Source organism: Lytechinus variegatus, chromosome 5 (assembly GCF_018143015.1).
Source record: "Lytechinus variegatus isolate NC3 chromosome 5, Lvar_3.0, whole genome shotgun sequence".
NCBI lineage: Eukaryota > Metazoa > Echinodermata > Echinoidea > Temnopleuroida > Toxopneustidae > Lytechinus > Lytechinus variegatus.
This window is the reverse complement of record NC_054744.1, coordinates 7,753,670-7,768,528: the sequence shown is the minus strand read 5'-3', so window position 1 is coordinate 7,768,528 and position 14,859 is coordinate 7,753,670. Positions and strand designations below refer to the sequence as shown.

The window sequence follows — 14,859 nt, the reverse complement described above, 5'->3', positions numbered from 1 at the left end:
TTATTTTGTGTCACACAAAATTAATTTTGTCTCAACGAAAAAAATTTCGTCTAGACGAAATGTAATTGCGTCCACAAACTTTTTTTGGCGTGCCATACTCCGTCCAATTCACGCCATTCCGTACACAAAAGTTTTTTTGTTCATATGAAAATGATTTCGTCATGATGCAATTTTATTTCGTATACGAAATTATTCTTGTCACACAAAATAAATTTTCGTCGAGACAAAATGTAATTTCGTCCACAAAATTTATTTCGTACACACGAAATGAATTTTGATCTAACGAAATGGCACCCCAAGTGTTCAAAGGAAAATTCTGTAGGAAAATTTGTGTTTCACTCCAACGAAATTCATTTCGTCATGATGCAGTGTGATTTCGTATACGAAATTTATTTTGTGTCACACTTATAATCAATTTCGTCGAGACGGAATAAAATTGCGTCCTCAAAATTCATTTCGTTGCGATGCGAATATCTATTCCGTCGATGAAATGATTTTGTGTCACATCACAAAAAATTCTGTCGACGAAATGATTTTGTGTCACATCACAAAAAATTCCGTCCATGTAAAATAATTCTGTCTCCTCTTTCTGGCAGGGTATATGAGATCGTCGCTGATTGGCTGCACCTTGCTCAAGCCGATCTTCGATCGATCGATATCCGGCCGCGGGACGGTCACACTCACAGGTCGGCATGTTGGTGAACCTTTCCTGTTTAGCTTAGATTTCACGTTATCATGGTTATTCATGCCAACAAGAGCTGCAAACAACTTCTCTAATTAGTAGAATGTGGACGGACATTGCATTCGTAAGTTCAGCTATGTTTGAATTACGTTGAAAACAAAATGGGAAATCGTAGTGGTTGCCATACCTGCTACTTTCATTTGCAAGAAGCTGTGTACTGTAAAAATTATAGTCCCATGTATTCAAGTTTGTGTACTGTAGTCAGACAAAGGGGGGGGGGATTGGTCTTTTCTGCACACCTAAAATGGTGAGGAATTATACAGGCTGAAGATATTTTGGCCTAGAACTTAGCAAATAATGTAAAATTCATACAGAGCAAAATGCTGAAAATTTCATTGAAATCAGATGACAAATATATTTTTTTTTAATTTGAAATAACAAATTTATTCAACAGTTTGGGCATGTTGGGCGGGCTTGGCCGCAACTTGGCGCAAGTTTACCCAGCCTCACTAACCTCGTACCCCGGGGCCGGGGCACTTGAACAAAAAAGTGGTGGGGGTGTGCCGCAGGAGAGACAAAAACGGGGGCCTTGGGCTTGGAGCGGGAGTATTGTAAAAAGGAGGGTCCTCGGAACGGGGTTTGGAACTAAAATTTTGTGAAATGGGGGTCCTTGGAAGTTGGAACGGATCGATCGCCAGCGTGTGAGTACGTGCGTATGCATCCCTATGGAACGGGCATCCGTGATGCAGCTAGCGCAGCCTCCGCCGGGTGCGCTCGCTCAGAGACGATGGTCGGACAGCGCTCTGTGGCCGCTTTTCACCAAAATTGCAGCAGATCAATGCGACCGGAATGGCGTAACGAAAAATATGCGAAGCTTTGGAGCGAATTTCTTCTTTTTTCTAGATAAGAACAAAATGCTTTGCCTTGGAGCAGCTTTCTTTGTTTTTTTCTCAATAAGACAAAAATGCTATGCCTTGGCTTGGAACGGAAATTTGGGTGTAAAAATGGGGGTCCCCTCCGCGGCACATACCCACTATGCATTATATACTGAGTGCCCCCCCCCCCCGGGCCTCGTACTAGTGTGAGTGCCCTAGCCTACTCCACTTACACGTATTGCGATGTTTCAGTCTTGATTCAGGCCCTCTTCAAATTCAGCTCCTCTGTAATTATGCTCTCGCAGACAAAGTCCGGAGGGGGCATTAAGCGTTCCACCTGTCCATTGATTTGCCTGCCTCCCCCCCCCCACCCCCACTTGGTTTCAGTGCAATAAATTGAAATATATTTGATTGTTTTTTTTTTAAATTTAGGTGTGTTGGTAGATGACACTCTAGGCACCGTGCCTATTAATTCCTGTGTTAAAAAAGTGAGTGCACGCGAATTAAAAGTTGGACTTAAATTACTAGATTTTAACATGGAACTCCATTAAGAAAACTATTTTTAATTAGTCCCTAGATACTACTTCTTTTCTTGGGGTATTGAAGCCTATTCGTCCAGAACTTGCTCAACTTTTGCGACTAGCCTTGTCGCCATAGGGTTGTACACATCCTCGTTTAATACTGATTGTCACGTGACACGGCAATGTGTGTGTGTGTGTGTCGTTAGGCTGTTTGGCCTGTATTCAAGGCGTTCTATCCGTTATGATTTTATATTGAAGCAGAATACATCAGGTATAGGCCCATGTCAAGTCAAATCGATACAGGGATCGAGGAGGGGGGAGGGGTAGAGCAAAAAATTCCCAGTCACATGGTATGAAAATGATATTTTTTAATGATTGTTCATGCATTAGGGCAAACCCCTGTGTGGCAGGAGCATGATGAGTAAAAAAAATGAAATAGTAGAAAGAAAGAGGCCGAAACATATGGCACGTGGGAATAAAGTTGCTTTATATGTTCCAAGCGAATGAAGCAAGCGAGAAAAAACCTTTCGTGCAAATCTAAATTTGAGACAGATATCTTACCTTACACTTTTCCTAATTTTGGTTTCTTTAATTCCCTTCATTTTTTTATATCTTGGTTGTACGTAGAACATTCGGGGGGCATGCACTGGGCATAACCCTGGCTTGTGTACCCCAGTGCTAAATCAGCAGGTGGGTTTTGATATCTCTGGATCTTTAGCAATTTTAAAACTTTTTATAGTTGTAATGGATGAGAAAATCCCTGCAATCTGATTGGTTGAGAGCAATGCAAAAATTTTACTGGGCTGCATGAACGATATCGCGATAATCAAAACGCAACGATATCCACTGTAAACAAGCAATCGTCCGAAAAGGTCATTGTGATGTCATCGCGCATGTACTGTTACCGTCGCTTGTTTACGTCAAAATTTGAATTTCGATCAAAGCAGAATGAATCAAAGGATGCAAAATGATCTGTAAGTACAAATACGGTACCGTAATTGTCATTGGGATTAAAACTGCCCACATACTCGTTAGTTGAGAAGTCCAGACATACATGTACGATCTAACGTTAGATCTATACTGCCCTGGGCTGGCTGTGCACAGCGAAATATCCACTGCAGGCCCAGGCAGGCGCTGGCCCCCGGCGCGGCCCGCATACACACACACAGCTACATGTATTGGAGGTCGGAGGCTGCCTCAACTGCTCAAGATATAGTCAATGCAAAGCTGTATCTGGCATTTTGGGTATAACAATATCTTTGTGGCAACATTATCCAGTTAAGCCCATATTTATGTTGTCCAGGGTTATCAAAGTGTCTGCGCTCTGCATTAGATTTTGGAATTTTCATGCATCGATCCGGTAAATAAATCATGCGTCCAGTAAATAAATCATGCGTCCGGTAAAAAAAATCATGTGTCCGGTAAATTAAATTTACCGGACGCATGAAATTATCATGCATCCAGTAAATCATTAATTTTTGTGGTTTATTAAAAAAAAAATTCCATTCTATAAAACAGATGATGCATGGGTTTCTTTCGTGGGTCAGTGGAACTGTGTGCATGTGGTTACCTTGTACACAGAGTTCCTACTGACCCACTCTAACGCATCATTTGTATATAGATGGCTACTATTTTTTATTAAATCGCGAGTGTAGACCTAAATGTAATTATAGAAAAACATTTCGTTAAGGTTTTTATTTTTTTGACCCCCCCATAAAAGAAGGAAAAACAATTATAAATGAAGTTATAATATACACCCCTTTAATGATTTCGCTTTTTCTTCTCTCTTTTCCCCTCCTTTTTTTGGGGGGGGGACCTTTTCGTTTATTTCCCAGTCTTCCCTTTCTCCCCCCCCCCCCCCTCTCTTTCTTTCTTTCTTTCCTTTTCTCTTATCTGGATTTTTTTTCCGGTGAAATCCACTAGGGATCAAGGGCCAGCCTGCATGCCCCTGCAGCGGTTTACGCCTCTGCCGTGGTATACGCATGATCTTAACCCTAAAAAGACTGAATCAGCCCCCCCCTCGACATTTTTCGTGATAAATCCGCCGCGCAAATCTTTTTGACCGCGTTGCTCGCTGACTTTTTACTTTCAAGTCTCGCACAACTTTTGAGACCAAAATTGTGACCCCCGGGTACACACTTTCGAAATTACGCAACATTTCGTTCGTGCATGCAGACCCAAAATTACTCAAAAACGTGAATTTGTGTACAAATCCAATACAAATAGTGTTTTTAGCCAAAATTCATAAATGTATTATTATTTTTCCTTTTACTGCTTAAAATCAATTTATTTTATCTTTTTCATGGTCAAAATAAAGTCCCTGACAATTTCCATTGAAAAAACAATGAAAAACAAAGTCGAAAAACAATGAAATACATAAGAAATTTAGAAAACAATAGAATACATAAGAAAATAAACATGATGTTGAAATTTTTTAAAAATAAATTTGATCAGATGCCTATCTAGAGTAGGTGAAACAAAAATTAGCATTTCAGGGGCATTATTTTATTAATTAGAGCAAACTAATGATTTTACACAAAAATTAGCATAATAAATGAAACATGAGATTTTTTGCATAATTTGATGTGATAATTTGGTAGATTATGCCATGGGTAATGTGTGCCAATTTTCGTCGCAATCGACGTCCGAGATCATAAGGGGGCGCTGAATCAGCCCCCCTCCCCAGTCTTCTTAGGCATCGAAATAGCCCAGTCTATTTAGGGTTAATCATGATTAAAACTAGAGGTAAATCCAAGATTTTCCAAAGTAGGGGGGGGGGGTGGGGTGAATTTTCTCAAGTACAATTAGACAACTCCCAAAAAAGGTTCTCACTTAAAAAAAAACGGTCATTTTGTCTCACGTAAAGTGATGGTCACTAAAAATGAAAGTCATTTCGTTCGCGTGATATTCGGCAAGCCCCCCAAAAAAATAAATAAGAAAAGGGAAAGTCATTTTGTCCATGTTATATTTGGCAACCCCCCCAAAAAAAAATTAAAATTAAAAAAAAGGTTTTAACTGTAATAATGATCGAAGGTAATTTTGTCTTGCGTAAAATTTGACAAATGAAAAATAAGATTGTCACTAAAAAAATGAATGTAATTTTGACCCACATAAAATTTGGCAAGCCCCCCCCAAAAAAAAAATGAAAAGGTTTTAACAAGCAAAAAAAAGGCTAAAAAGAGAAAGAAGAGACAAGAATATGAACGAAATATATCCCCATTACAAATAATGCTGTGATCATCATGAGGGAGGGGTCGCATAACTAATATAATTCCAAAATATTTACTATAAATCTCAATAGGGGGATCGTGTAGAAATGCTCACCAACAGTGAGCATTAATATAATCCATTTTAATTTCAACTAATTTTATAAAGTATTAAATGTCTTCCCACCAAATGAAAGTCATATCGCATAACTCCAATTTGTATTAAGGCGTACATTTACCAAAGTCTTGAGTTTGAAATCAGATTCAGAACAGCATTGTCCAACCGGCAACCCATATTTTGGGTAATGTCGCCTATGAGGTCCAAACATTAACATTAATCATTGGTACTAGGAGTGTGTGTGTGTATTTTGAGTTTTTGACAGACGTATATCAATCAGGTTTGATTATTTACGTCTGGGACCGACCTTTAATGTCACAATCCGAAAGACGTGATCAGGGCTCGAACCTCTGCATCAATGTGTAACTTCCCCACAGCTTGGAGTGGGTGACACCATAGGAGTGGATGACACCATAGTAATAATAATAATAATATTCCACATATTTATATAGCGCTTAATGCATCGGAACGACGTCTCTAAGAGACTAAGCGCTTTCCAGACTCAGTATTACCACGGTCATCAGAACCTTGTATGCCTGCGTACAATGTATGCACCTTCTCCACTCCCTGGGGAGCACTCCAACAAGAGTTCCAAGACTCAATTGCTAGGCATACTACATTATACATAGGCTTTCACATCCTACCAGGTACCCATTTAACACCTGGTGGAGAGTGGCAAAGTGGATTAACGCCTTGCCAAAGGACGCTAGTCCATGGCGGGATTCAAACACACGACCCTCTGATAGTACAGGCCAAGTTTGAATTTGGAGTCGGCAGGTCAAAACACATTAAATATGCAATTTAGTTTCCGCATGATAATGTCTTTTTTATGAGTTATGAAATATTCTACTTATTTGAACAAATTTGGGTGTGTAGGTAGATGATACCAATACAGGCTAAGTTCGAATTCGGAATATGCTGGTCAAAGATCACAGCTCATTAAATATGCAAGTTGGATTCCTCACGATATCTTATCAAAAGTCATCAGATTTTTTAAAATTTGGGTGTGTTGGTAGATGATGATGCACAGCATTTATATAGTGCCATATATCTGTTAAAGACATTCCAAGGCGTATTGGAGGAGCCAGCCAATCTGGGTCGCCTACAAGGGTGCGCACACAGAACTGTGACCCGCAGGTATCTCCTCCCAATTACTGGTTGGGGGTATCCGGGTGGACCACTACACTGGGTCATTAAATATGCGAGTTGGTTTCTTATAAAATAACATCAATATGAAATAATCACGTAGGCCTTATATAAAAAGTGCAAAGGCAAGCAATTTTTTTTCTTACTTTTTTTGGAACTTTTATATATGTATTTAGGATGTATTTTGTCCTGAAAATTTAACATTCTAGGCACCGTTTGTGATCCTGAACAAGATGTGTGTGTTCTAGATAATTACTGAGAATGCCAAGCACGAACATAATTTTTAATAAGTGTTCTAGCATGATCCTGTTAAGGACTGTTTAACCATGAGGATGGTACATATTTCAATAATGGGAATGCGAAGCACGAGCTGAAAATTGTTGACATTCCGACCTAAAAAAAATGGTCATTTGTTCTATGCACTAGATCATAAAATGATAGGTACGTAACTAAATAATTGATGCGAGTGCAAATTGGGAATTTGAGTGTGGCAAACTGATTCTGTTTGGTTCTGCTTGCGTAGACTGGGGCCCGTTTCTCAACACCGTTAAGTCTTCTAACTTCTTAACTAAATTGGAAATAGTTAGCTACCTGTTAGCGAACTGTTTCACGAATCCCTCTTTGCCAAGATCGGGGACAACTTGACCAAATAGTTATGACATCTCCAAACCTGTCATAACTTACTTCTTTCTTAAGGGTCAAGTCCACCTCAGAAAAAATGTTGATTTGAATCAATGGAGAAAGACCAGACAAGCACAATGCTGAAAATTTCATCAAAATCGGATGTAAAATAATAAATTAATGACATTTCAAAGTTTCGCTTATTTTGAACAAAATAGTTATATTAACGAGCCAGTTACATTCAAATGAGAGAGTCGATGATGTCACTCACTATTTCTTTTGTTTTTTTATTGTTTGAATTATACAATATTTCATTTTTTACAAATTTGACAATTAGGACCTCCTTGCCTGAAGCACAAAATGTTAAAATAATGTAATTCCACGTGTTCAGGGAGGAATGACACTTCATTTCACATGACAATGACGAGAAATAAAAATAATTCATATTTCATATAATAGATTACAAAAGAAATAGTGAGTGATGTCATCAGTTTCTCATTTGCATATCGACCGAGATGTGCATAACTGTTTTGTGAAATGAAGCGAAACTTTAGAATGCCATAACTTTCTTATTTTACATGCAATTTTGATGAAATTTTCAGTGTTATGGTTGTTGAATTTTTCTCTTTTTATTCAAATAAAGTTTTTGTTGGAGTGGACTTGTCCTTTATGTAGTGATATCATGTGGATAGACTGTGACATTCAAATGAGCCTCGAAATTTGAAAATTTTATTACGTAATAATTTAAAGAAAAATGAATTATATAGCAAACAAGTGGGATAAATCATTCAATAGTAATTGTAATGCACAGAAATTATAACAAGTGTTAATTTAAGGTAGTAAAATAATTGAATTGACAAAGATTCTACCACTTCAGGTCATCCATAATTGGACTCGTTTTCAGACCCTTATCAAAATTTTAATAAATTCTTCCTCTAATATACGCATAGCATTCATAAAATTGTGCGTTTAGGTATCTAAAGAGTTTAACAATCCATGATAATATATTTTTTGATGATGTTTGGAATCCTGAAAATCTGTTTGATTATCATCATGTTAAAGGCAAAAAGAAGCTGCTGAAAACTGCTTATCTAAAAAAAAAAGAGCCAATGGAGTAAATTAGAGAGTCAAAGGGGGCCTAAGCTTTCGATCCTAGCAGAATCTTCGTCGGAGGCAAAATGACAAACATATAAAGTGGAACAACCATGATATAGACCACAAACATCCAACAGCAACACTAGAAACCATCATGTTAGGAAGAAAGCCTTATGGTTTACTTACGTAAACTATTCAAATTTTATATCTTGGGATAAATATCTCAATGTCCACTTACATGTGATTTTTTTATCATGATATGAATTAGTGTTAATTTCATTTCCTCAGAAATTTAATGCCCATGTCTGCATGTTTAAGTACTTTTTAAGCATATTTTGCCTCTATTTTTTGCAACTTTTGGAAAATTTGCTATTTTGTGACTAAGGCTACGTCTGGTATGTACTTTCCACCAATAGTATCAATATGATATTAATGGATTCTAGTTAATCCTTTTGGGTAATTTTGGAATTCTGTGTTTGGTAGATAAATAGGACTAACTTGTCCAGGTGTTGAGAAACGGGCCCCTGCTGATGAGTAGGCCTAGAGTTTTTATGCCCCTGCAGATGAAGCCCGGAGGGGGCATTAAGTGTTGCCCCTGTCAGCCCCCCCCCCTTGGTTTCCGCGCAATAACTTGAAAAACATTCAATGGATTTAAAAAAATTTGGTGTGTAGGTAGATGTCACCAAAATACAGGCTAAGTTCACAGCTCATTATGCAAGTTGGTTCAAAATTTATTTTTTTGATTACATTTATATGCGTATTGATTTCTGCATGATATTAAGTTCAATCATATTGAATGGATTTCTGATCGCGTTAACTGGGGCCCGGGTTGGCACGTTTTAACCAGTGTGTTTTAAAACACATTTTTTTTACTTGTGTGTTATAAATAAATCCTCTTTCTCTTCCCCCCTTTACTCTTTCTTGATTGCTTTGTCATGTTCCTCTTCTCCCTGTTCAATCTTGCACAGCAATCAATATTAAGAATATCATTTTAACAAACAAATCTATGTGATTAGCTCACTTTTATCTACAATAAATTCGTAAACATGGCAGGGCCACACAACATTCAAGACTATTTTTGGAATGCATGCATGGTTACGCAGTTATGATATACACAAGTGCATATTATCAGATCCCGAATTGCTTAAAAAACTTGATTTCATGTACAACTCAATGTGAGTCATTGCCAAAATTTGTATCTGTATCATTATTTTCAGAAATTGCTGAAAATTTCTATTAGTAATAAATTTGAAAATCTGTACATAAGAAAAATGAAAAAGTAAAAAAAAAAAACATTACCAGTAACCTACATAGACTGGGCTATTTCATTTCCTAAGAAGACTGGGGGGGGGGGGGCTTTATGATCTGGGCAGTCAATCATGGGATCACAGCGATGATTGGCAAACGCATTACCCATGGTATATTCTAAAAAACTATAATCAAATTTTGCCTAAATCTCATTGCTAATTTACGCGTAAAATCAAAAGTTTGCTCTAATTAACTAAATAATGCCCCTGAAATGATCACTTTTGGTTCACAGACTCAATATATTTCAACATCACACTTATTTTCTTATGTGTTTATTGTTGTTTCAATGGAAATAGTCGGGGACCATATTTGACCGTAAAAAAGTTGAAATTAATTGATTTTAATCAGTAAAAGGAAATATAATGGCACATTTATGAATTATGGCTAAAAACACTATTTCCATAGATTTGTACGCAAATTCACATTTTTCCAGCAACTTTTGGTCTGCATGCACTTCCAAAATGTTGTGTAATTTCGAAAGCACATACCAGGGGGTCGCAATTTTGGTCTCAAAAGTTGCGCGAGACTCGAAAAAGTGAGTGATGCTGTAAGTCTGTGAGTGATGCGGTAAAAAAAATTGTGCAGTGGATTTATTGCAAAATATGACAAGGGGGTAAATCAGCCCCCAGTCTCATAAGGGTTAAAAACATTATATAGGCCTACTGATTGTTTTTAATATACATTTGATCAGAATTCCTGAATTAAAAAAACAAGTAGTTCAAGGGCTATATTTATAGGTTTGAATTGAATTTGTATTTTATGCCCTAAAATTGGTATAATTGATTCAAATGAAATAAAGCATATTGATTTACCCGAAATGAAATTAAGCTTTGAAACCCAATGTATATCAATTTTTCCATTGTGCAAATTCTCCTCGCCCCCCCCCCTCGATTGACAAGACTCAGGACACCTAGGGACAACACGTATATAATCATGTATTAGGAATGAAATGTCATATTACTTATAAAGTGTTTTTTTTTGTAGGCATTCAATTTCCATGATTTAGTAATTTGGGGGGAAATATCAACTTTTCTGTTCAAAATTCATAAACAAAATTGTGGTAATCTCTTATTAAAACATCAAGAACTGAAATCTTATTTTATTTAGTGTATAGTTTAATTGATTTACAGAAAATTGCATCATAAAACAATAAAAAACATTTTGTACTACAATTCTGCGGGGGCATCTGTTTCCTTTGGACACGTCAAACTTTCTTAATTATGTGTAATTGATTCTATGACATGTGTTTACATTTGCTGCAGATTCCCATTCAGCCATTGGACTGAACCGGTACCAAGACCGGAACTGTAACACAGTAAGGATGGTCAATATGAAGCGAGCTTCATTGAATTTCTCCAAGAGCTCTGTACTCTGTTCTGATCATTTTGAAGATGCTTGCTTTGACCTGGGCAGACGATACGTCTTAAACAGGATGCTGTCCCAACCATATTTGATTTCCCGCCTCGTCTTCAGAAGGTACAGTGGATCTATATCATACATGCGTTCTAAAGAAATATATATTCTGTTTTATCTACCTTTGTTTTGATAGAACATTGCTTTAATTATTCAATTTTCAGTAGCAAAATAGAGATGAAAATTATCCTAATCAGGAGGATAACCATGGACCGGGGCCTATACTGTGTATTTACAGTAAACTACTAAATAAATATATTTTTAAAATTTGGTTTAACTCATAATCCTGGGCTACTTTGAGATTGCATAGCCCAGGGAGGGGGAGGTGGGCTTTTTTGGTCCCCCTCTTCAGATCTTGCCTCTGATCAAAACGAAAACCAATGCACACATCATCATCAATGTAATCTGCAAGCATGGAACTAAAGGTTACAGAATTCATTAAAATTTATTGTTAATAAATTATTTATTGTTAATAAATTAGTAATGCTAATTTATGCGTAATAGAGAATTCTTTGTTTTAAAGGTTAATCTCTAAAGAATTCCCGAAATTCTATGATTTCTAACAAAGTTGCTCAAAAATAAATGGTAAATGACATTTCTAATCTTATGTATTTTATTGTTTCTATAATTCCATATGTATTTCTTTGTTTTGGGGCCTTATGTATTTTATAGTTTTTTAATGGGATCTGTTCATGGCACTATTCTGATTATAAAAAGCAAAGATTTGATTATTTTCAACCAATAAGTGCAAGAATAATGATAAATTTGTCAATTATGACTGAAAATAGAATTTCCATTGGATTAAATGTGTATACAAAATAATATTTTTGAGCAATTTTTGGTCCGACATAAACTCATAAAATGTTGCGTAACTGAATATCCGGGTGTCTCAAAAGCTCTGCAGAATTGACCAAAAAGTAATCATGGTACCTCATTTCTCATTGTGGACTTATCATGAAAAATGTGGATGGGGAGGGGAGCTTATTAAGCCCCCCCCCCCCCGGGGCTAGATAGGGTTTATATATCATCATGTATATTTTTAAAAAAATTATCTTGTTGCAAGTCACTGCAAAAGGTTTGATTTCTAAACGAATATTGTTCTTCATGGATAATCAAATATTTGATTGAAAAATTATCTTTGAATGGTTATCTTTTCATTCTTGTATCTGTTTTTGTTCAATATTCTTTTTTCTTATTTTTTTATTAATTCGTCTCCTACAGAATTCACCCAAACCAAGGTATTTCCCAAAAGACTTTTCGATTCAGCAAACAACCTCCCAGATACTGCAAAGACACCAGTGCCAAAGTCTTCAGCACCTTAATTTCTCGAAGACCACTCCTACTGAATACCAGAAAGTCCAAGAGGGGTAAAGTGGAAGTCAACAACAATAATGGACTGTATTAAAACTTGGAGAAGAGGCTGAAAACCACACAGAAGTCCTACCTTATACATTACTTGCTTTTAAGTTTGGACAAACATTGATTTGCACAACTTTACAACAAAAAATTTACGCTGTGTGGATTCTGATTATTTAAAATAGCTCAATGAAAACGTTTATCACTGGGCATGTAACAAAAATGAATTCATTGAATTTGAAGATGTCTTACAGTATATTCATTCTGATTTGAATGTCAGAAGAGAAAAAAGTTTGTGAAAAGTAGGAATGACGGCAAGCTGACAGAAGAATAGAATACATGTAGGATAGAACAAGGCCACAGTTATAAATGAGCTGTTGGATAGAGACAAAAAGATGAATTAAGAATGGGGGTGATAGAGAAATAGAGACAGGAATTGGGGAGCCTGTGATGAATGCCTGAGAAAGTAAAAATTACCATATTTTATTTTTTTAAGGATTTGAACAGTCAGGAAGAATGTGGTCTTTTTTCTGTTGTTATTTCTCAAAATACTGGTATGTTTTGTGTACAGAAAGGGGTATAATCCTTTGCAATAATCACTCTCACAGAAAATATTAACTAATCAAAAGAAAAGTCAAATATTTCACTGATTTACAATTGTTCGGTCACTCTCATATCTAAAGTTACCCCCCCCCCCCATCATTTCAAGGTATTGGAGAGAGGTTGGGCAGGACATGGCTGTCAGCAGAAAAAAAATGCAGGGTGGGGCAAAACAATTTTGGGATATGTGCGAGGGAGCGAATGCGACAGAGCAGAATTTTGTGGGGGGGATATATGCGAGAGAGCAAAATGACAGAAGGAAAATGCAGGGGCCAAGAGATTTGAGGAATATGTAAGAGGGAGCGAAGTGACCAAGCAGAAGAAATGTAGAGGACAACAAATTGTTGGGTATGTGAGGGAGCAAAGCAACCAATTAAAAAAGGAGGTTAGTCAAAACGTTCTTGAATATGAGTAAGGAAGCAACTTGTTCACTTCCGAGCAGTAGGACTCGTTTTAAAATAGCTTAGGAAATATGTGTTTCCTAAGCATGGTAAACACATATTGTAGGCCTATAGTACAATTTAGGTGCTCTAAGAGTTAAATTCTGAATGAGCTGCATTTGCTGGTAAATCATGCGCAGAGGATCTTTGTCTTTTATCCATTTCTACACTTTTCTTTAGATTTCAGTTTTAAGGCGGGAAGGATCCCACCCTCCTGTGGATGCTAATATTTTGACTGACCCTGGGTAAATAGAATAATTACAAAAACAAAAATGATGTTTTAATATGAGATTTTTTAATGCCCCTTGAAAGTCCACCATCTTTCTCACTCTCTCCATCTTTCTTTTTATTCATTTTAACTTTCCAATTCTTTCTCTCTTGATATCTATAAAGTTCAGGTTCACCCTTTTAACTTGCACTATTCCAAGCCCCCAACCAATTGGCATCCACAGGAATGGGGGAGTGGGGCTTCCCCCTAGAAAATAAAGTCAAACAAAAGAAAAATGTGGAAAATAGAAATGGATAAAGACAAATAATCCTCTACGCATGTCTTACCTACCAATACAGTTCATTCACAATTTAATTCTTGCAACACCTAAATTCTACTATGAGTTTACCATACTTAGAAAATGCATATTTCCTATGCCATTTTTAAACAAGTCCCTATCGCTGGGAGTGAACGTGTTGCTCACCAGCACGAATTCGAAAATATTTTGATTGACCTGGGGCCCGTTTCATAAAACATTTGCCGCAGCGGCAACTCCCATTTTCTGCGGCAAATCTCAAAACAGCGGCAAATGACAATTTCTGCGGCAATATTTGATGCAGCTATTTGAGCTGCGTCAAATATTTGCCGCAGATACTTTCAGGGGCAAATGACAATTTCTGCGACAATATTTGATCTATTTGAGTTGCGTCAAATATTGCAGCAGAAACGGCTTTTTCATCAAAATATCAACAATTTGGAGGGCCTAACAACCATATTGCTAAAGTTTTTGATGATATTGAATTGATAAATTGCTTTTTGTCATTCTAAATAGAAAATACAGGTATTTTCACTCATTGACAAATAAAAGTAGATATTTATTGAATCACTAAATTTATTGAATTGAATTTACTGAATTTATTAAAGTCAAATTTATTTCATTAAATAGATACATAGGAACATCCATTGTGTTCCTGCAAATTTACACTTTAAAAAAGTATTTCTTTATCCTGTAAAAGAATGAATAATTGTCTCAGTTTGTCAAAGATGTTGCGTCATTGGCTTTTGAGTTTCAATTAGATTCATTTCATTATTCATAAGTGTTTTTTTTGCTGCTGTTGGTTTTTTTCTGATGTGTTTGTTGAAACTCCAGCTGAAGCTGTGGTTGCTGTTAACGTTCCCGGAGTGCTTGTTGGACACCTTGATGTTGTTGAGGTTGCCAGTGTGGTTTTTGCATCTCCTGCAGAAATTGTTGATGCTGCTGTAGTTGTTG

General features: G+C 36.7%; 1 long non-coding RNA gene across 2 annotated transcripts; it reads left to right on the top strand.

Moving 5' to 3' along the window:
* The first annotated feature begins 244 nt into the window (after positions 1-244).
* Positions 245-12,850, top strand: LOC121415186. 2 transcript variants are annotated; one of them, XR_005969965.1, is made up of 3 exons: positions 245-806; positions 10,835-11,048; positions 12,207-12,850. It is a non-coding gene; the product is annotated as an uncharacterized LOC121415186 (long non-coding RNA). The 2 variants fall into 2 exon arrangements; XR_005969966.1 differs by lacking the exon at positions 245-806 and adding an exon at positions 1,961-3,052.
* Positions 12,851-14,859: the final 2,009 nt, after the last annotated feature.